The sequence below is a fragment of the Canis lupus genome, chromosome 32 (genome assembly GCF_003254725.2).
Source record: "Canis lupus dingo isolate Sandy chromosome 32, ASM325472v2, whole genome shotgun sequence".
Classification (NCBI taxonomy): domain Eukaryota; kingdom Metazoa; phylum Chordata; class Mammalia; order Carnivora; family Canidae; genus Canis; species Canis lupus.
In genome coordinates this window covers 17,785,080-17,807,816 of record NC_064274.1, presented here as the reverse complement: position 1 = coordinate 17,807,816, position 22,737 = coordinate 17,785,080, and the positions used below count along the sequence as shown (strand labels likewise).

The 22,737-nt window shown below is 36.7% G+C and overlaps 1 protein-coding gene across 2 annotated transcripts in view; it reads right to left on the bottom strand.

Annotated features, from left to right (window-relative positions):
• Positions 1-22,737, bottom strand: part of BMPR1B (bone morphogenetic protein receptor type 1B) — a 394,237-nt gene that overhangs the window by 206,727 nt on the left and 164,773 nt on the right. The window contains exon 1 of one of the 2 annotated variants that reach the window (XM_025424270.3): positions 10,620-10,723. The exons of the other annotated variant lie outside the window; for it this stretch is intronic. The gene's annotated coding sequence lies outside the window, so the exon portion shown is untranslated. Of the gene's footprint in view, positions 1-10,619; positions 10,724-22,737 lie in introns of those variants that run through there. 2 annotated transcript variants of the gene reach the window in all.

Genomic DNA, 22,737 nt, shown 5'->3' with positions numbered 1-22,737 from the left:
CTGAGGACGCTGCAAGGCCTTCGATCATGGCAACTCTATCATACAGTACCATGTCAATGCAAACAAAAATATTTCTGTAGCTTGTGACCTGTCCTATCTTGCCCACAGAATGCAAATATGTTCTCAATATTATAAAGACGATGGTTCTATCTGCAAGGATATACTGTATCCTATGCCTGCAGCTTTAAGGCAACATTTCTTAATACCTGCCTATATTTAAAATTGTGCTCTGAAGCTAGAATTCAGTCCAATCATGGTACACCACAGAGTGACAGCAATAGTTAAATCTGATATCAGCTATACGATGACATTTAAACATAGTATCAGTTACATATAACCAGAGTTTGAAAATGAGATATTTCAACCAGAATTATTTATAGCTGAAGGCAAACCCTACTTATCAGTATGGGAAATGGCTCTGTTTAATTTGCTGCCTATTGAGATTTATTTATTTGGTAGATTGATAATAAGTAAACAAAAAATAGTTTAATCTCAGTAGCATGAGGCACATAAATATGCAGAAGTTCTAAGTTTGTTAATATCTTGGTACAAGTGTGGTATATTCATGAAATGTCCTACACATTCCCAATTAGTCATTTATGATCATTAGCCAGATAATTTTACAGCTAGGAAAGACCTTACATATTTTTTACTTCTTCAATGAACAGGCAAAGTCTAGAGATCTTTTCCTCCCTTGAATAAGACCACAAAGCTCTTAAATTTCTGAGAATTCAAGCTCTTTCACTGTATCTTCATACAGCTGTGAAAATAAAAAATATTCTGATGTCTTTTAAATTTTCTTGCCACAACGTAAATACACATGCCAAAATATACAAGACTGAAAGAAAAATCCATTTATCAGCATCAGTGCTACACACAAAACAATCCCAGTCCTCCCACTTCTTGCTTCTTCTGAAGCGATGACCACATGCAGATAGATATCTAATTAGACTCACCTTTCTGTCTTCTGGTCTTCTGCCTGTGCCTAGGACCTATGTAATCGGAGAACCCCTCTTACAGTAAATAGCCACAAAACGAGGTAAGGGTGGAAATAGATTCTAAATCTTTTGAAACGTTCTGGGCACAGCTGTTGAAAATGGATGAGTGATGTTTGAACACACAACAACAGAGGCAAGGGACTATTCATATAACTTTCACTGCAGACTTTTCCACATCAACTATTTTAAGTTTACTGATACACTTTAATGAAAAGGCAACAGACTAGAACTAGATTAGCTTTTTATTTTTCTTCTTGAAAATGCAGAGCAACCCACTGAATATGCCCTCAAAATGAATCATTATCAATTCAACAATCTCACAGATAATGTGAGAAGTCCTATGAAATGCTGCTCTTTTCTTTTTACGTTGCCCACACCACCTGCTAACTTTTACTATTTCATCTTTTTAAATGTCTAAATAGATTTTATATAATTAAAATTGGAAAATATCTACCAAAAAATAATAATTTTGGCTTCACTATTGTAAACTACCAAGTATTACTCAAAGTAAGTAACCAGCCCCCCCCCTTTTTTTTTTTTTTCTTTTATAACCTATAGGGAAACCACAGTGCAAGTTTTACAATTAAAATGTAGAAAGTGGGGCAGCCCAGTGGCTCAGCGGTTTAGCGTTGCCCTCAGCCCAGGGCATGATCCTGGAGACCTGGGATTGAGTCCCATGTCGGGCTCCCTGCATGGAGCCTGCTTCTCCCTCTGCCTGTGTCTCTGCCTCTCAATCTCTCTCTCTCTCTCTCTCTCTCTCTCTCATGAATAAATAAGATCTTTAAAAAAAAAAAAGTCTAAGAAGTTAAAGCACTAGCAACACTATAGCATTCTTTATCCTCAGGGACTAGGACAAGTTAAAAATCCCATAAGCAATATTGCAAAAGTCTGAACTTATAAAAAATCAGATTGGAAAAATTAACCAGACCCAGTGTCTTATTGTATCTCGAACAATTCTTGTCTTGTTATTTCATAAATGTTTGATTTTTACATCATCATCATAACACCCAAATGTATTAGTATTGTTGGCCTAGTTCCTAGACCAAAAAAAAAAAGGGAGGGTGGTTAGTATTAGATTAATTTGTAATAGTATCTGATTCAAAACAAATAATTCAAGTTAAAGCACTGACCCTACTGACTGACTCAAATACTGTTGAAATTCGCCAGGTACTTTCATGATTGTTGGCTTCCTTCAACTAAGGCAAAGATATCCTAAAATGGCTTTGGCTTTAAAATGTGTCAAACCAAAACAAGACATTTTGCTAGGTAATATTTGGAAAAAGTTACATCAAACTATGAAAATCAGAAAATATAATCACTAACCTAAAATCTCTAAAATAACAAATGATATTTTTTTCCTACATATTACCAAATTGTGTTAGTGATATGCCACTTCTACATAATTATTTCTATCAAGGAATTAAGAGAAAATAAGAAAACTACAACTACATATCAAATTTTAGTTGCTGGTTTGCTTTGGACCTGACTTTAAGTAACAAGGTTTATGAATTTTATAAACTTGACAAAATCAAACACAAACTCATACTGCATTTAGTCTAGGAAAATTTCCAAATATGCAAGTACAATGGGCACTGAAGCCCACTTTCAAATTGTAGTTTTTAAGTTTTCATGACAACCTAATAACATCACAGACCACCATAATGTCAAGAACTATTAGATTTAGAAGAGTTTAGTTATTACCCTGGTGTTGGGTTACTCTGTAATTACAGAAGCTGTAAAATTAATTCTAGAGTAAAAAACAAACAAACAAACAAAAAAACCAATGTGGGAAAAATTTAGATTTCTAGTTGTAGCTCTTTTTGGCTCACATACTGAATTCTCTTAAGGATCTATCACTTCAAACATTCAGATCCATTACCAATTTCCTTTCCTTGAAATGCTGAAAAGTTGCTGATTCCCAATGTGCAATGTCAAAGCCCTAAAAAACATTGTATTTGTCAAGTGGCAGAAGGGACACAGTGAGTGACTGAAGGTTCGGATTATAGAATCAGGTGTCTGGGGTCTTGGGCAAAGCTCACTAACCTTTCTTTGCACTGGTTTCTTTCTACAGAGGGTTGTCACAGAAACTGAGTACTGCTGAAATTATAACATCCTTTTAAAGAGGGTTTGGTACATGAAAAATGTAGTGACTATTACCATTATTTTCTTTGGTGTCTCAGAATCTACAGTATTTTGAAGCTATTATCTCCCTGAATTTGAAAAGCTATCAACTCCCCATGCTCCAAGCGTAAATTCTAAGGACCCGATAGGGACTTTTAAAAAGCTAAGTGATTTTGGACCAAGATGGAATATAAGTATTTCTTCCTATGTCTCCTGCTATTACAGCTAAAAACTCTGGACATCATCTGTAGAACACACATAAAATGACTATGGAAAGTTCAGAAAAGCTAACCAGCTCGGGATCTCAAGACCTGAGGGGACTGACATGACTATTAGTTCCCTACGTTCTCTTTCTGCCTCACCTATCCTAGAAGAGGTCAGAATTATCTTCAGTGAACGTAGGGAACTGATATGCAAGGGAGAAATATAGAGCTGCATATTTTAGCTATGGATCTCGGCCTCTGTCGACATACCAATTAAATGCTTCTGCACATTCCCACTGCTTTTTCTCTTCTATCAAATGGTACTGTCCAATTCAATTTAAATCTTTTCTTTTTTTTAAAAAAAGATTTTATTTATTTATTCGAGAGAGAGATTGAGAGAGAGAAAAGCAAAGGCAGAGGGAGAAGCAGGCTCCATACAGGGAGCCCGACGTGGGACTCGATCCCGGGACTCCAGGATCACACCCGGGGCCGAAGACAGGCACTAAATCACTGAAACACCCGGGGATCCCCTAAATCTTTTCTTATTGTTGATCTGAAAGCTAATGAATCTGGGTTTGTTTGGTTTTGTTTTTATTTCTGATTTTCTTTTCATTTCCCTCATGAGGGTGAATGGTATATTAGCCATGCTATCTTTGATCCCAATACATACTGTTTACAGCTACTGTTTCAAGGCCAAAGAGAGGTCTTCTCTTACTCTCATAGTAAGATTCTTCTAACCATCAATCATCTCACTTTATACAAGGGCATCTGTACTTAAGATTTAATTATTCAGTGTAGATGTCACTGTGTATGGATTTGTCTCTTTCTAACACATACCCAGTATCCATCTCAGCTTTCATTCCTTGTTCTCATTTCTATTGGATATTTGGCCCTTTATAAACAAAAATTATCATCTGCCTTTATACTAAACCTATATAAATTAAAGACTTCTTAAAAAAAAAAAAGGCAAAACATGGACAGGAGTAGGACTCACCAATCCAATAGCCACAACACTGCTCATGCCTCAGACCATGGTGTCATTTCAAGCCTTAGCTCACTCACTGCCCTGTGAAATTCATCTGGTTCACGAAGCCTACCTTGTAACTTAAACTCCATTTTGCCCTTTGCCCACCCATGATTTGTATGTGTGTATGTGTAAATGTAAATATGAAACTTTAAAAATGTAAGTAATTCATTTGTATACTATGCTTTATCTTGTGTTCCCTAATTCTTTAATGTATTTATTAAGTCTTTGTCCACCAAATAAAACTACAACCTGAGGACAGGAACTAAGCATATTTTTATAATTGTTTCCTACTATAAATAGCATAGTGCTAAAACACTGAACAGGTATCAACTTATTCATGACAATTTAATTTCTACCAGTTAATGTGCTGAGGGCTGGGGATAACAGGAAAACAGAAGACATTACCTGTGTATGATAGGTTTACAGAGCATTACAAGAGAGTCATAATAACATTTTAGGTGTAAACTGAGACTCAAACCAGAGATGCAGTCGAAGCATTATGGAAGAACAGAAAGGAAGTACCTAACTCTGCCAGGGAAAGTATCACAGAAAAAGAAATACTTCCTTTAAATAGAATCACAAAGATAGACACAAATTTGCCTATCAAACAAGAGAAGAAGTAGGAATGGCATTCACGAATGAGGGAATGGCAAGTACAAAGGAATGGATTCCTAAATGAATGAGCAAGTAGATGAACTGAGGAGCTATACAAAAGTCATAGGCCATAAGTGTGGGGGGAGAAAGGGTAGTGACTGGTGACAAATCTGGATGGCAGGCAAGAACTTGATGACGTCTGAAGGGCCCAATAAGCCACAGGACATAATCCTGGAGGTACTGGGGGATATTGAAGAGAGAATGGTAGGATCGGATATCCCTTCCACTAATGAAATGATAGCCTGGAAAGCAGAAAAAAAATGGACAGATGTTAGGAAGCTATTTTAGACTGTAACTGGGGAATGATGAGGATATGAGCTAAGGGATGTAGACAGTGGAATCATGACAATTGAAAGCATAGGTATAGATGAAAACAAACTGAATGAGAAGAGACAAAGACCAACAACAGGACTGAGTGACATCAACACTCACTTAATATGAATCTTTACTGAAAGTCAAATCCATTCTTAGTTCAGGAATAAATTAAATATTTCTTCTATCTTTAAAACTGCAGTTCTCAATGTATAAACAAGAAGAAACAGGTCATGATTAATATTTTAAAACCTAAACTGGAAACCATGTTTATCTACCTACTGATCTTGGAATGTCTTTCAAACACTATGTGTTCAGAGATAACAGAATTCCATCTCCCCTGCCCACCCCCAACCTGTCAAAGTGAAGGGGCTGTAAACATACCTGTTCATCGGGTTTTCTTTTGAAAATGGGTACAAATAAAATTCACTTGAAGGAATTAAATAAAGTCTGCATTCAGTTCTTTCTATTTGGCCTCTATGCCATTTGACTTCATGCCTTCACTAGCACTGCCCCCTCCACCCCCTCCAGGAATTCAAATTACTGCTTTAACACTTCAACTAACCTTTATGTGACCTGGTTAGACATATGGTGAATTGCCTCAATGTAACTTGACACACAAAATAATTTCATGGCTTTTTCCCTTAATATCAATGATTTAATTTCTATGAGGTATACTATTATGGCAAATCTGACTTGCTTTAGAATACCAATCAGATAAATATGCTGCTGATATTTGTAGCATACAATGCTTTTGATGATTTAGACAAGTGGATTTGATTTATCCACTTCAGATACATTCACTCACTTGACCACTTTGGTATTTGTAAAATAAAAGAATAAATATATACAAGAAAAAAAAATGCAACATGAGGCTCACATTACATTTTAACAACAGAAAAAAGCACATAAAACCTAAATCTTTCACTCCACTACTAGAAGCAACATAGCCTTAGAAGGGGAATGCATTTTCCTCTTAAATCATATGCCAATATCCATTTATTTTGTTCATCCTGGTAATATCCTCTGAGGATCTGCTGTGTCCACACATTATGCCTATACTGAGAAGAGTAAGAAATCTTGCATTCCCCTTCAGGGTAATGACTGCCAATAAGTGAATGAGAACAGCATCTACCCACAGGCTGCCATCTCACCATTTAGTGCTCAGCTGTTAAGACAGCCTCCCTGAAGGCCATTCTCTAAATACTCTGGCTAATATTGCATCTCACACGCATTCCACTGGTTCTCTATCCTCTCACCCTGTTCTACTGTGTGCATAACAAGGAGCCTTGTCTCCTTATTATCGTTTGTGTTTGCCTTGTGTATAACTTCTGCTACTGGACTAGAAGCCTCAGCAAAGCCAGAAGTCCTCAGTCTCATTCACCAATTCATCAGCAGTGCCCAGAAGACCGCCTGCCATGTGCTCAACTGACATTTGGTGGTCCGGTGAATGCTTTCAAAGCCACAAACTGCCAAAATATTAAAACTCTGTTCTAAATACAATCCTAACAGGAAACAGTTTATTTGGTACCTCTGTGAGCTCACAAGATCCAGAGAGATGCATAATCCATACCCTGACGAGCAAATATGAACCGACTCAATTCAGCTTCCATCCAGTGCCATGAATTCACTGATAGTCAAATGTTAACTGCTCTTGAAATATATTTAAATTGTCCTTAAAATGAAGGAGAAGCATGAAAAGAAATATAACAGGAAATAAAACTAATCTTCTTACTGAAAGGGGAATGACTACCATAGTCAGGAATTCATAATGCAAACACCCCTTAAAATGTCATTCAAGCTTCAAGTTCATATTTTCTTCTAAGAGTCACTGTGGTTGTTATGAGAACATACTACATTAGAATAGATGATACAGAAACTATGGTCTTCTATATATAATCGGGCTCCTCTGAAGGTCAGCAGCATATTTGGATCAAATAATTGTGAGGTTTTGTTTAGTACTACTATAAAATGTGAAAGAAAAAAACTGAACAAAAAGGTATGCAGAATCTTGCAATATCCTATTTGTAAAACATGCAATAAATAATGTTCCATTTTCAAAATGTATTTTCTAAAAGAACCCTGTACTAATTGCATGTTGACGTATAAAGCACACAAAACTTGCATTTTCTCTACTTTGGATCCAGACTCGTGATTCCATAAGTATAGCCCATTGTGCATAATTCCCAGGTCAGGGGTGCAGGAGACAAATTAATTAGTCTATTAAGTCTCCGTCGGATCCTGGCACTAATGTTTAGGTTAGCACCTTCACCAACAAGTTTCTAATGCCTAACTATGCGGCCATTTGTTCCTGAGAGAAATTAGGAATGAAAGGGAAAAAGAAAACACGCTGGGAAAAGTTCCCACTGACCTAAAGGCAGAAACATGCACGTGAGTCAGGAGTAGATTGGTGTATTCATAAAAAGGAGAAAAACTCTAGTTGATTAGTTCTTGCTATTTTAAGTGATTAGGAGAAAAATAAATGGCTTCATATCTAGGGAAACTTAAATAGCATTTAACACTCTACAAAATCAACCTACAAAGATGATAATTTGCTATGACTTAGCACTAAAGAGAAACCAATGATTTCATATGACGAATCTCCAGAGCATTTCACGGGAAGATTAAACACGAATAAATATGTGTGGATGCTACAAATGATTTAAATGAGCCAAATCCCATATTTGAAAACACACAGAACCACGCGTGTGCATGGGCACACATATGGAAAAGGAGGGGGTGAGAAAAGAAGGAAAACTACGGTTTTCTTTACCTCATAACCATTAGCTACTGCAAGGTGCATTTAAAAGGGTCACATATCATATGGAGTTTTAAATTCGGTAAAAGCAAAATCCATTCATCATGGATTTTGAACAGACCAACAGAATCCCTATGTACTGTGTAGGAATTTCCTTTTCTCTGAAATTTTTCTTTTTCTTTTGTTCAGTAGGGTCATGGCACAGTGGAATGTTTTTATAGCATCAATGACCCAGAAATGTGTAAGATCTGAGGCTCTGAAAGCTGTTTTAGGCATATGTATCAGGTGTTGAGCTTGTCTCAGATATCTCTAAGAACAGTAATGAGAAATGAATAACTTAGTTTACAACGATATTATCTGTCATAACAATGTGTCCTACACATTGGCAACTGCACGAGGTTAGAACCTTGATATACCTACACTGAAGTGACATCAAAGTCTAGGCCATTTAAAATTCACCCAGAATGCCAGATTCATGAAAAGGCAATCACAGTGACTATGTCTTACGGGTTCTCCTGAATATCCTATTGTTTGGGCTCTATACAAACTTAAGTTCATCACTATTTTCCCCCAAACACAGTGCCACTGAATTGAGGAATTTTTTAAAAAGATTTTATTTATTTATTTGAGATAGAAGAGAATATGAGCAAGGGGAAGGGCAGAGGCAGAGAGGGAGGGATAAGTGGGACTCGATCCCATGACCTAACCAACTAAGCCACCTATGCACCCCTAAATTGAGGAATATTAAAATACAATTATGTTTCTTGGACTTTTTCTTCAGTAAATAATCAGATACACCAAAACAGAAAATAAATAGAGAGGTAGGGATGCCTAGGTGGCTCAGTAGTTGAACATCTGCCTTCGGCTCAGGATTTGATTCTGAAATCCTGGGATCCAAGTCCCACATCGGGCTTCCTGCACAGAACCTGCTTCTCTCTCTGCCTATGTCTCTGCCTCTCTATGTCTCTCATAAAGAAATAAAATCTTTAAAAAAAGGAGAAAGAAACAGAGGTAAAAAGCTAACGATTTAATATTAATTATAATAGCAAAAAATGGCAACAACATAAACGTCCAATAAGGAGATAGTTAAATAAGTTATGATGTAATGGAATATTACGTCATTAAATGTCACGCTTTCAAGGCATATATAACAGGATAGAAAATTCCTAGATTTTGTCAGGCACACAATGAAGAATTGTTAAATGGATGAAATAAAAATGCAGTTATAAAACTATTGAATAGTTTGATTACAATTTATATGTGTGTATGCATTATATAAAAATATATCATAAACACATTTTTTATATAAATTTGTCTATCATACAAAAAAAAGAAAAGATATACACCAAAGTGTCCACAGAGGTTATTTTTGGATTAAAGAACTAAACACCATTATGGGATGCCTGGGTGGCTCAGTGGTTGAGCATCTGTCTTCAGCTCAGGTCATGATCCCCAGGTCCTGGGATCAAGTCTCGCGTCAGGCTCCCCATGGAGAGCCTACTTCTTCCTCTGCCTATGTCTCTGATTTGCTCTGTGTGTCTCATGAATAAATAAACAAAATCTTTAAAAAAATAATTGTGAACACATACTGCTTTTCCAACTAGAAATTAAGCTTTTGTAGCTAGAAATTAAGCTTTTTGTAGCTACTATAATAGTTTGAGCCAAATGAGGTTTTCACTATTGGAGGTAATGCTCCTTGTATAATGACCAGCAGAAGAAAGGATGAGTCAGACCCTTGTGAGTGATGCTCCCATCAGCCAGTTGCTAAGACCCCCCCCAACCCTAACCAACTCCAGCAAATCATGATAACCTCCAAAACTCTTTTTGCCCTAGATCTATTTAATCTGTTTTTAAACTGTTTTCTTCTAATATGAGTATTAATAAAATGTCTACTAATCTACAGAATGTGTTGTGAAAATACACCATATTTCTTTATTGATGGCCCTGGAATTTCTCCTCTGAGGCCAAAAACAGGGTGTGTATGTATGCATTTGACAAACTCATCTATTTATGATAAACTGCCCTAACCTGCTTCACATATGGCAATGGATATTTTTATAAGCTCTGCTGAAAAGAATCCCATCCTTCAAATTGACAGTTACAGTTTCCCCCAAAAATGTCATTTTGAAAGTTTTTAAAACAGCATTTTGAATCAACACTGCCAACTTTTTAAAGCGTTTAAAAAGATGCAGTTACTCCCTAGGTTCTGCTTCTTTATGACACACATTGTTTTATGGGCAAAGTCCATTCCAACCCATCTCTTACAGACATGTTTTTGTACCATTGTCTATGCCACCTATAAGTATCTTCATGGGCAGTTTTCTTTCCACTACCACAAAATCAAGCAAATAGCACTCCTTTGTACTCTGTTTGTGTGGTTACTATGGTAGTGACCTGGATTTCGCACCTAGGATAACCCTATTTGGGGCAGGGGAGAGAAATAGGGACCAAAAGAATGAAAGAGTAAGTTAGGTCAACGGTCAACACCTTTAAACATTTACTTTTCCCTTGGAACAGACTTTGGCCAAAATCTATAAAACTCTGACCTGATCCTTCAGTTTCCTGGCATGAAAGTACTTAGCATTATGATGCGAACACCATGACACTGGCAAGATCAGCAACCTTTTCCCTGCTCTTAAGAAGCATTACAATTCTGTTTCCCACCATCCCCCAAATTTCCACCTCACCCTCCCCCCAGCCCAAGTCAGGCCCCAATTCACAGGTTCTAATGACCACACAATGGAAATACCATGTGGTAACTGGAAGTCTTTGATGGAAAACAGATGAGAGAGAACACTCTGCTTGTCCAGCACTTTTATATGTACAGCCCTCCCCCAATGCCTTTGAGGATGTCACCGTAAGTAACCCATGGAAAGAGCAGTTATTGAAAGAAATGTCATACATTTTCTATTTTCGTGGGTTTTCTCAATTGTCAACAAGATGACTTCCTTGAATATCTGCTTCAAATGAACCAATGGTTTTCAAGGTAGTTTAGAAAGATCTTCCCCCTTGGGATGCCTGGGTGGTTCAGTGGTTGAGTATCTGCCTTTGGCTCAGGACATGATCCTGGAGTCCCGGGATCAAGTCCTGCATCAGGCTCCCTGCATGGAGCCTGCTTTTCCCTCTCCCTGTGTCTCTGCCTCTCTCTCTCTCTCTCTGTGTCTCTCATGAATAAATAAATAAAATCTTAAAAAAAAAAGAAATACCTTCCCCCTTAAATAATATCCTTTCAAAAATACTCCAACAGTTAACAGATGAAAGCAGCTGATGTGAGAGAAGTGTGGAAGATGCAAGAAAGGGCTGCAGAGCTTCCCCAACAGCCTATCCAGCTACTCCTCAGCTTCCCCATAGAGCTCTTTAGACAACCTTCAGTATCCTAGAACCCCAAGAAACATGATTCGAACACAAATTAAATAGAACCTGCCCTTGTAATCACAGAGTTAATATTCATAGTGTTGACTCTTCCAAGCAATATAAAAGTCTCTGATATGCAGTCATTTTTAACATTCAAAGTCAGAAGCATCACTAATTTTTTTCAACAATATTTTGCTCCATTATTATAAGGAAAATTATGTCACAATGGCTTTTAAAATCTGAGTGTTCATAAAAGTAATAGGCCCGAGTTATTAAAAAACATATTAAATCCTCTTAAATTGTTTTAGAGAAAAAATCATTATATTTCTGGTAATTAGTGAATTAATTATGAAGCATAAAGCAGGGGCCAGAATTCATGTGAAATCCTATTAGATAATAGAAACTGCAGTACTTTCGGAAGGGAAAGAAAAATATATGCAATGATCCTTATGCCTCCTTGCTAGCCAAATAGATGTCCAGAAATTTAATACATCCTGCCTCACTTTTGTTGAGTCCTCATAAAACTGACAAAACAAAAGACAGGGTAAAGTTTTAAAGAGTCAATAAAAATGTTTTTTAAAGTACTCTGAGTGCCTTAAGTGTTACAGTAAGACTTCATTTCAAAGAAACACAATTAAATGCCATGAAAACTTCTCTGTAATTCTATTATATATCCTCAAGAGACAGTCCCTTGAGATACTACCATTTAATCACTTCCTACTTGAAAACATGAATTTTAATAGCTCATACTATACCATATTGTTATTGTTTGTTGATGGCTTTTTAAAATTATTGGTACTTGTAAATCTTCTCACCAAACAGTGACCCACTTGAGAGTAGAATGTAGGTTTTATTGATCTTGGTTTGGTTACTCATTAATTACTTCAGCATTCCCACTGTATGCTAGCTAGATGCTAAATACTTAGGAGTAACCTTAAAAGTATATATGGAAAAATATCACAGCTCCTTATCCATAAATATTTAAAGTAAAATAACAAAGAATGAGAAAACAAATTATTGCAATGCATTGCCTTGGAGTTCAATGCAGTGGGCCAAGGAACACAAAGAAGTAACAGGGCTCACCTAGAAGAACAGAGCAAAGGGCAGAGCTGCATTCTATGGAAGCTTCAGCTAGGTTTTAAAGACCATTGGGAATTCATCACAAAACATGTGATGAAATATAAGATCTGAGGATTTAAGCAGTACCATATATTCAAGAGTCTCATATACCATACTAAGGATTTTGTACTTTATTCTGAGGAACCATTTAAAAAATGAATTTTGAAAAAGTCACTTTGACTATAAACAGAGCCTGGAATAGAAGGAGCAAAACCAGTTGCAGAGAGACCAGTTAAGAGATCTTACAGTGATTCAGGTCCTAAACTAAGGCTGTAGTAATCAAAATAAAGAACGGTGAACATACTTGGAGCGCCTGGGAAGCTCAGTTGGTCAAGCTCCCGACTCCTGATTTTGGCTCAGATTATGATTTCAGGGTCCTGGGATGGACCTGTACTCAGCGCAGAATCTGCTTGCGATTCTCTGCCTCTCCCTCTACTCCTCCCCGCTCCCTCTCTCTCTCTCAAGTAAATAAATAAAATCTTTAAAGAAAAAAAGAATGGTGAACATGCTGGAGAAGTATTAAGGAGAAAGCACTGGCAGGATTTAAAAACTGAGTTGAGAAAACAGATAGCAGTCAAGATAAATCATGGACAATTCCTCAGTTTCTAGTTCTGGCAATGGAGAATAATTGTGAAGTTTACTAATATAGAGAACACAGAAAGAGATGCAAATCTGGTAGGGAAGGAAAGATGTGTTTTGTTTAGGATCTGGGGCATGTCAAACTTAGAGCTTCTGTTTACATTCCAAGTGGAAATGTGCAGAAATCACACAAGAGGGTCCGGTACGGTGAAGAGAGACCTGGAACCTGTGAGGAGTATCCCCTGTTGGGGGGATACTAGCTATGACAACCATCAGTATTTCAGTACTTGTCAATGAAGTCATGAACTGGATACAATGATCCAGGAGACAGCCAGAGAAGGATGCCTCAGACTCAACTCCTCAGAGCATCCACAGGGGAGACAGAGAAAGTAGAGAAACCTGCAGAAGAAACTGCAAAGCAGCAGCACAGGAGGAAAGAAGTTGGTTGGGAGAGTGAAAAGAACAGTTCTGAGAAGGGAACACCCACCTGTCAAATGATCCTGAGAGACAGCAAAAGTACTAAAAAGAGGCAAGTAGATTTTGTGCAAACGAGCTAATTCATGACCTCTGCAAGACCAGTTTCAGTAGTGAGATGATAACAAAGTGATACAGAAGTTATTGAGGAGCAAACATGATGTGATACTGAGAAAATAGTTCTAACAGAGCTCCCAGCACATATTAAACATTCCAACTGTTCCTAATTTACTTTTGTCTACTGCATGTCATCCTGTCCAAGTTTTTAAATATGCCACAGTACTAAATATGCCAAAGAAATACTAAATAAATGTTTAATGATGGCTTTGACTACAACTGAAACCTCCATGAGAAGTAAGGTAAGTACTCTGGGACACTCACTGTAGTAAAGCATTTAGGAATCTGTTAAACCATTATGTTAGCCGAGTTTCATGGTCCTCAGTCGAAGGAAGCTGAAATTATTAGGCAGAACTGGCTTTGGTTGGTTTTAAGTGTGTATGTTATAAAAATCATTCATTGAGTTGTGTCACAAATCATTTTGTTTTTTTAATGAATCTAAAGGGAATAAATAAAATCTTTATACCTATCTAAAATATTTAGAAAATACATCAAATATAAACCTTATAAAATACAAATACAATATCAGACTAGATCATGCCACAGATTTTGTGTGACTTATTGTTCAATAATTGATTATTATTAAATAATTATTAATATTATTAATTGTGGCACAGGAAAAACTTATGAGTTCTGTCTTTGTATCACCCATTAAATATTAATATTTTTAAATATTAAAATATTAAATATTAAAATATTAAATATTTTCACTAATTCTAGCGGCTTATAAAAATTACAGAATTGCATATTATCATTTGAAAAGAACACTGGTACATAAATATGTTTAAAAAGACATAAGCGGGTAAAATATCTGGTATGAACCAAAGAACAAAAAGCAAAAGTGAAGAGCTATTTTTATACATCTTCCTAAACATGTTTTAACATCTAAGGCAAAAAAGGTAGGCAGTTGTTTATTTACACAGCATCTAGCCGGACAATATTTTCCTCTGTCCTTGTGGGGAGAGGAGGGAAACTTCTGGAAAACAGTTCAGGCCTTTCACTCCATTTGCATGACAACACAAGAGGTAGAACCACCCACTATTGTCTCAGAAGAATCAATCAGAAATTACATTGTGATCTCAACTCTTTGAACTGTTTTTAGTTTACCAAGATTAAAATGTAATTGGTCTCCCATCTTGCATAATACAGGTTTTTGCATATTGACTCTAAATCTAAGAAACTCAGTAAAGAACTTCACATACCAATTATAATGAATGACTTGCAAATACATCTACACATATACCACGTTTAATCATCAGATGAGACATTTTCCTCCTCAGGCCATGGAAACAATGTACACCTGAAGCCCCTCTCATCCAATTCCTGTATTTTCTCTCCACAAATAGCTCCCTCTTCTGACTTCTCAATTTCTGTTAATAAAATAATCAATATTCCAGAGACACACAGCCTCAAGACTTTGGAGTCATCCTTAATGCCAGTCTCCCTCATCCTGGTTATATAAATGGTTGCCAAATACAATGGATTCCACGTAGTCAGGGTGCCAGCAACTTGTGTCTTTCTTTCCATTACTTCTGGCACAATGTAGCTCGGTCCTTTACTATATGCACAACACCCAGATGCATTCCACTTCTTTCTAAGTAGAATTCTAACCACTGGCATTTAGGACCCATTAAAGGGCAGTTTTCTTCACACGCAACCTGTTTAAGGCTTACTATTCTGAAACTTCGCTTCTCCATTTCCTATCATCTTACCTCCCTGTCTTTACTCATGCCATTTCTGCCAACTCAATAATGCACCCATCTCCTCGCACCAAAAAGGCTGCCTGTTGCTTCAAAAATAATCTCAAACATCAAATCCTTTATAATTATTTTATTTTTTCCCATCCACCTCTGACCCAGCCATTCCACCAGCCCTCACTGAAAGCCTGTATCTTGCACAGTTTATAAATACATCTTGAATATTATTTATTTTTGTTTCTGTGTTACATCATTAGTAAACCACTGGTGCCCTGAGAAACAAGAAATGTTCCACAACTTTTTCTCAGTTAGAGGCACCTAATGATCTACCATAATAACATTGATAGTATTTGCTGAATTTAATCATGAATATTAATGCATTAATGAAGATCTGAAGACAAATTAATTCATTAGTGACCCACAAGAAATGAATAAATCAGTCTGTCCACTGGAGCTCTTACTGTCCTTTTTCTATGTATGAAGCCTGTGACTCGGGTTGATTGGGTGCTGATCATCCAAGTTTACCAGTTACTGTCAGTGAAACTTAAGAACTTTAAGTGAATGGATTACATGCAAATAACTTTCAAGCAAAGAAAGTAAATATTAGACCAACTTTGAGACAGGAAATTTCTTTTTAAAAATAACTCCTATTATTCTACCACAGGGAAAATTACCCTTTTAAGTTTGAAAATAAAATGAAATGCTTTAAATTAAACATTTTTTCAAAGCCAACACATAAGTTAATTTGAGGTCATCTGTTTTCTGAATTTTATCTACTAGATTTTCACCTTATGAACACCACTGAAAGGTACTATTTTAAACTATTCTTTAACTGCAAAAAGCAAATGTAGCCACAACACACACACATACACACACAAACTATAAATCAATATAACACTATAAGATTCAATGAAAATAGTGACTGCTTTAAAAAAAAATGCAACCCAAGGTATAGCCAAATAACTCATGAAACTCAGCATGCACTGCTGACTTTGGACATGATCACCAAATTTAACAAGGTGTTCTTGAGAGAAACAAAATAAGACAGGTCCCCAGAGCATCCATTCAAAATGGCAGATGCATCTGAACTCCAGGGCAAACTCCTCTAGGCTAATATTATGGTTGGCCTTAAATAAAAATTATAAAATTTAAATATCTTGTATTTAATACTTCAGAATGCAGAAAAGCTTATTGCTAAAGTCTCACTAGCATGCATAACAGAAAAATTAGAGCAATATAGTAAGACCTAAATGTAATCATGTAATTTTTCTTTACAGAGAAGACCAAGAAGAGTTTGACAGAAAAATTTGCAAAATCTGTAAAACATCTGTTCAGGGAAAGAAAAAAAAAAAAAAAAGCATTAAATGTCCTGCAATGCAATCTGGGGGAGCACACTTATTTTTTTATAAATAGTATTTCACAAAGTCATTCATCATTGAGTCACACATATCAAAGCTGTTGTAAAAAAAAGAAAAAGAAGAAAAGAAGAAAAGAAAAGAAAAGAAAAGAAAAGAAAGAAAGAAAGAAAGAAAGAAAGAAGAAAAGAAAAGAAAAGAAAAGAAAAGAAAAGAAAAGAAAAGAAAGAAAAGAAAAGAAAAGAAAAGAAAAGAGAGAAATTTGTGCTTTGCAGGTAATCTTTGCTACATGAAATTGGATTGCTGCAAATTACCATTCACTGAATTCTTATAAAGCCCTGACTGCTGCCTGTCACTGTTTGGCGCAATCCAGTAAAAGTTATTTCTCACCACCACCATACCTATAACCACCTACCATCAGCACCCATTCAGCTTGCAAAATCTACTTGGTTCTTTAGCTTATTTTCTTGAATAGATGGTTAAAGACCTTATGAACATCCAAACTCCCATTAAAATCTTCCCAGTACCAAGTCCATGTTTTAAAGCACTTCTGTGTTTGTCCTTACATGTGAATTTGATATGGACATAGCATATCTTTAAGGCATCTGCTCGAAGTTGTTTTTCTGACACTAAGTCAAAGATTTGAACTGACCTGTGAAACTGTTCTCAAATAATTATTTTAACTACTGACAGTCGATAGCTGGCTAAGGTTAAGAAGCCAATATGTTATTTTAAAAACAACAAAATTAACTGGTTTATATTGTGACAGACTACTTATCTTTGGCATCATCAATATATTAGCTTCCCTGTACTCATGTGTTATTTCTTATAGGTTTTAATGGGAAAATTGGTAAGAAAATAATCAGTCTTCATCAGTCTTATTCCATCTCTCTCCCAAAACCTACCATCTGTAAAAAAAAAAAAAAAAAAAAAAAAAAAAAAAAAAAAAAAATTGTTTCTGCGGTGAAAAAGGAAAGAGGTTATCCAACTATGAAACTGACTAAATATATGCCATTTATGCTGTTCTATGTATAGTATTAGAAGATCCACATTCCTAAAGTCTGGATGGTAGCAGGATAAATCTTGCTAAGTAGGAAGAAGGGGGTCAACAAATTTCTGATATAAGACATGAGTTACATTCCTGGAAGCAGAAAAAGTTATCCAACAGATACTCTATCATCTGATGTAACTCTTCATTTTATAGGTTAGGAAACTAAGGTGTAAGCAGGCAGGAGATTTTAGTTCTAGGAAAGTAAACTAAATTAGGAAGGTCCAAGTAAAAGTACCAAAGGTTTTGACCAGGCAAAACTCATTCACTGGCAATGGCTTATTCAAACTAACTTACACAGGAAGGAGACCTGCTCCCATAACTGAAAAGTTAAGAAGTAGTAAAATCTTCAAGTCAGGCTTGATCCAGTGGTTCAATAAAATAACCAAAGACCCATTTCTCCATGCCACCATTTTAACTCATTATTCCAAAACAAGGGGCACAATTATTGAGGCTAAATATTCCCCTTGCTCAAGATCACCAAGAAAGAAAGCACAGTTGTTCAAAACTGCTCGCCCACAGCTCTGTGATTCACTTCGATTAAATTGGCTTAGGTCACATGCTCAACCGGTACATAGCACTACAGCCAGAAGGATGAAATACACTGTTTGTCTTGATTGGAGCTACATACAGGAAGTGGAGTTAGCTTCCCTGGAAATTCACAGATACTCAGAAGGAAACCACCAGCTGTCAGAAGTGGCAAATGAAGCCAAATACTCCACCCCACCAACCAAGTCTGAGACACATTCTGATTCTGTATCTCAGACTTTTGCCTCTGCCCTGTTTTATAGTCCCTGTTCCGAGAAATCATGGTGTGCAAAACAAAAATATATTTACCATAAAAAGAAGCAAAATGCCACAAAGTGCCCCTATTCCAAATAAAGGTGGTAGAGGCACAGATCCCCCAATAGGCTCTTAGACTTCCCCCGCCTCATCCAAATTTCATCATGTTGAGAAGCAAAATGTAAAACAAAGAAATTATTACTTTTCTCCAATTTATGAGTACAGGAATTTTTGCCTAGAATTACAAGAACAAGAAGTCATTATACATTATTAATTGATATAGTTCAGATGATAGGGTGATTTCTGGAATTTTATAATCCAACTTTCCTTGCTTATCCCAGAAGTAACAATTAACTACCTACCATTCCAAATAGGAGTAATGCAGATATGTCAAGTGTTCTAAAAGCCTAAGTGCAGAGTAGAAAAGGAAAATCATTTTCAGAAGGAAGAGAAATTTCTTCCAAAAATGAGAGTCCCCCAAATGATATATGCTAGTGAAGAAGTAATATCCTTAAAGTGGATCCTACATTATATGGAAACAACTGAGTGTTAATGGCAGCACCCTTGTGAGTAGTTTATTCCTCATGTTTTTTAGCTCCATACTATTTTCTCAAGACCCAAAGTGTAAACCAGACCTTTTAGAAGATCATGGTCAAGGAGATTTAGAGCCCAAGGATGGCTCAAGTCAGTTAAGCATCTAACTTCCACTCATATCATGATCTTGGGGTCCTGGAATCCAGCCCCCTGCAGTGGCATTGGGCTTTCTGCTCAGTGGGGGGGGGGGTCTGTTTGTCCCTCTCCCTTTGCCCCTCCCCCACTGCCAATCCTGTGCACGTGTGCTTGTGCACCTGCTTGTGCTCTCTCATAAATAAATAAAATCATTTAAAAAGAAATTCAGAACCCAAATTATCTTTGAGTTGAAAGATCATCTAGTCTAGTGCATTTCAAACTGCCCAGGGCAGGCACAAATAGAGCAAAGGGAGTTTTTGTGTTTTTTTTTAACGCAGGCTCCAAACTCCAGTGTGGAGCCCAATGCAGGGCTTGAACTCACGACCCTGAGATCAAGATCTGACCTGAGATCAAGAGTCTGGGGGCTCAACCAACCAAGACCCCAGGTGCCTCATGAGCCAAGGAAGTTTTATAGCCACCCTCTTCCCATGTTACATCTCTAAGAAGAACATGTCTGATTTTATCTAATCTATAAAAATAGCTTCTGGAAAAAGACTTCATTTGAACAAACAACTCTGGATCTGAAACAATAGTCAACCTAAATGTGTTACACTCTTGTTCATATTTTTTTTTAAGATTTTATTTACTTTTCATGAGAGACACAGAGAGAGAGGCAGAGATATAGGCAAAGGGAGAAGCAGTCTCCCTGCAGGGAGCCTAATGAAGGACTTGACCCCAGGACTCCAGAATCAGGACCTGAGCCAAAGGCAGACATTCAACCACTGAGCCACCCAGGTGCCCTCTCTTTTTCTTTTTAAATGCAGGTTATTGTGGTAAAAACAGTTAACGTAAGACCTACCCTCTTAAATTTTAAGTATACACTACCGTATTGCTGCCTACAGGCACAATGTTGTACAGCAGATCTCTATGGCTTATTCACCTTGTTTAACTGAAACTTTATGCCTGATGATTGGTAACTCCCCACTGCCCTTTACTCAAGCCCTGGAAGCCACCATTCCATTCTTTCATTCTATGAATTTGGCTATTTCAGATATCCCATGTAAGTGGAATCATGCAGTATTCAACTTTTTGTGAGTGGCTTATTTCACTTAGTATAATGTCCTCAGGGTTCATCTATGGTGTCACATGCTGCAGAACTGCCTTGCTTTTTAGGGCTGAATAGTATTCCATTGTATGTATAAGCCACATTTTCTTTATCTTTTCACCTATTGATAGATATTTGGGTTGTTCCCACATCTTGGTAATTACAAGTACTGCTGCAATGAACATGAGAGTGCTAATTATCTCTTTGAGATCCTCGCTTCAATTCAGAGGTCAGATGCTGGATCATGTGGTAGTTCTATTTTTAATTTTTGAGAAGATTCCATATGGTTTTCCATAGCAGCTGCAGGGTTTTGCATTCCCACCAACAGTATGCAAAGCTTCCAATTTTTCCACATCTTTGCCAACACTGTCGTCATCATCATTGTCTTTATATTATATATAATATATATTATATATTATATATTATATATAATATTCATCCTGACAGGTTTAAAATGACAACTCACTGTGGCTTCGATTTGCATTTCCCTGATGACTAATAACATTGAGCATTTTTTCATATACCTGTTGGGCCATCTGTATGTCTTCTTTAGAGAAATGTCAATTCAAGTCCTTAGTTCGTTTTTTTTTTTAAGATTTTATTTATTTACTCATGAGAGACACAGAGAGAGAGAGAGAGAGAGAGAGAGAGGCAGAGACACAGGCAGAGGGAGAAGCAGGCTCCATGCAGGGAGCCCAATGTGGGACTTGATCCCAGGACTCCAGGACTCCAGGACCATGCCCTGGGCGGAAGGCAGGCGCTAAACTGCTGAGCCACCCAGTGATCCTCCTTAACTCATTTTTTTATTGGGTTACTAGGCTTTTTAATATTGAGCTGCAGACATTTTTATACACTGGAGATTAACTCTTACCAGATATATAGCTTACACATATTTTTTCCCATCCTATAAATTACCTTTTACCTCTGCTGTTTCCCTGGCTGGGCAGAAAGCTTTCAGTTTGATGTAGACTCACTTATTTATTTTTGTTTTTTGGCTGCCTATGCATTTGGTATCACATCCATGAAATCACTGTCAAGATTAATCCTATGAAGCTTTTCCTCTATGTTTTCTTCTAGGAGTTTCAAAGTTTCAGGGTTTTAAGTCTTTAATCCATCTTGAATTGGTTTTTGAGTATGGTGTAAGATAAGGATCCAATTTCATTCTTCCACATATAGACATCCAGTTTTTCCAACACCTAAATTGATTCTTTTTCTTTTATTTTTTTTAAAGATTTGAGAGTGAGTGTGGGCATGGGTTTTGGCAGAGGGAGAGGAGAGAATCTCAAACAGGCTCCCTACCAAGCATGGAGCCCAAACATAGGGCTAGATCTCACCACCCCAAGATCACAACCTGAGCCAAAATCACAAGTTTGACACCACAAATTGAGCAACCCAGGAACCCCAAAATTATTTTTCTATTTGAAAACCTAAGTCCAAGAAGTTTCAATTATTTGTCAGTAACCCATGGAAATGCCAGGACTTGAATTGAGGGCTTTGGAATCCATTCAACAATTACTGTACAACTACTATTAGTAGTTGCCAATTACCAAAAGGTGAATTGGAATGTCTAAACAATCCCTCCTGGTTCAATACTTCCTTTCATAAACATAAAAATTCAGAGTATGTAAACCTACTGTATTCATATCCCAATTCTGCTTACTTGCTATGTAACTACAAAATAGTTCTTTCAGGGGCACCTGGATTGCTCAGTGGTTGGGCATCTGCCTTTGGCTCAAGTCATTATCCTGGGGTCCTGGGATCAAGTCCTGCATGAAGCTCCCCACAGGGAGCTTGCTTCTTCCTCTATGTCTCTGCCTCTCCTGTCTCTCATGAATAAATAAATAAAATCTTAAAAAAAATAGTTCCCTTGATATTATTTTATTTTTTCAATACTAGCCAATTACTAATTGAAGTATAATTAATATACAGTGTTATATTAGTTTCAGGTGTACAATATAAAGATTTAATAATTCTATACATTACTCAGTATTCATCAAGGTAAGTATAATCTTATTTACTTCACTCATCCCCTTACCCACCTTCCTTTTGGCAACCACCAGTTTGTTCTCTGTACTTAAAAGTTTATGTATGTCTTTTTTGTTTTGTTTCTTAAATTCCATATGAGTGAAATAATATGATATCTATCTTTCTCAAGCTGACTTATTTCACTTAGCATTATACCTTTTAGGTCCATCCACGTTGTTACAAATGACAGGGTCTCATTCTTTTTTTGTGGCTGAGTAATAGTCCATTGTATATAACTACCAGATCTTCTTTACCCATTCACCTATGAATGGACACTTGGGTTGCTTCGACATCTTGGCTAGGTAAATAATGTTGTAGTAAACAGAGAGGGAATATATC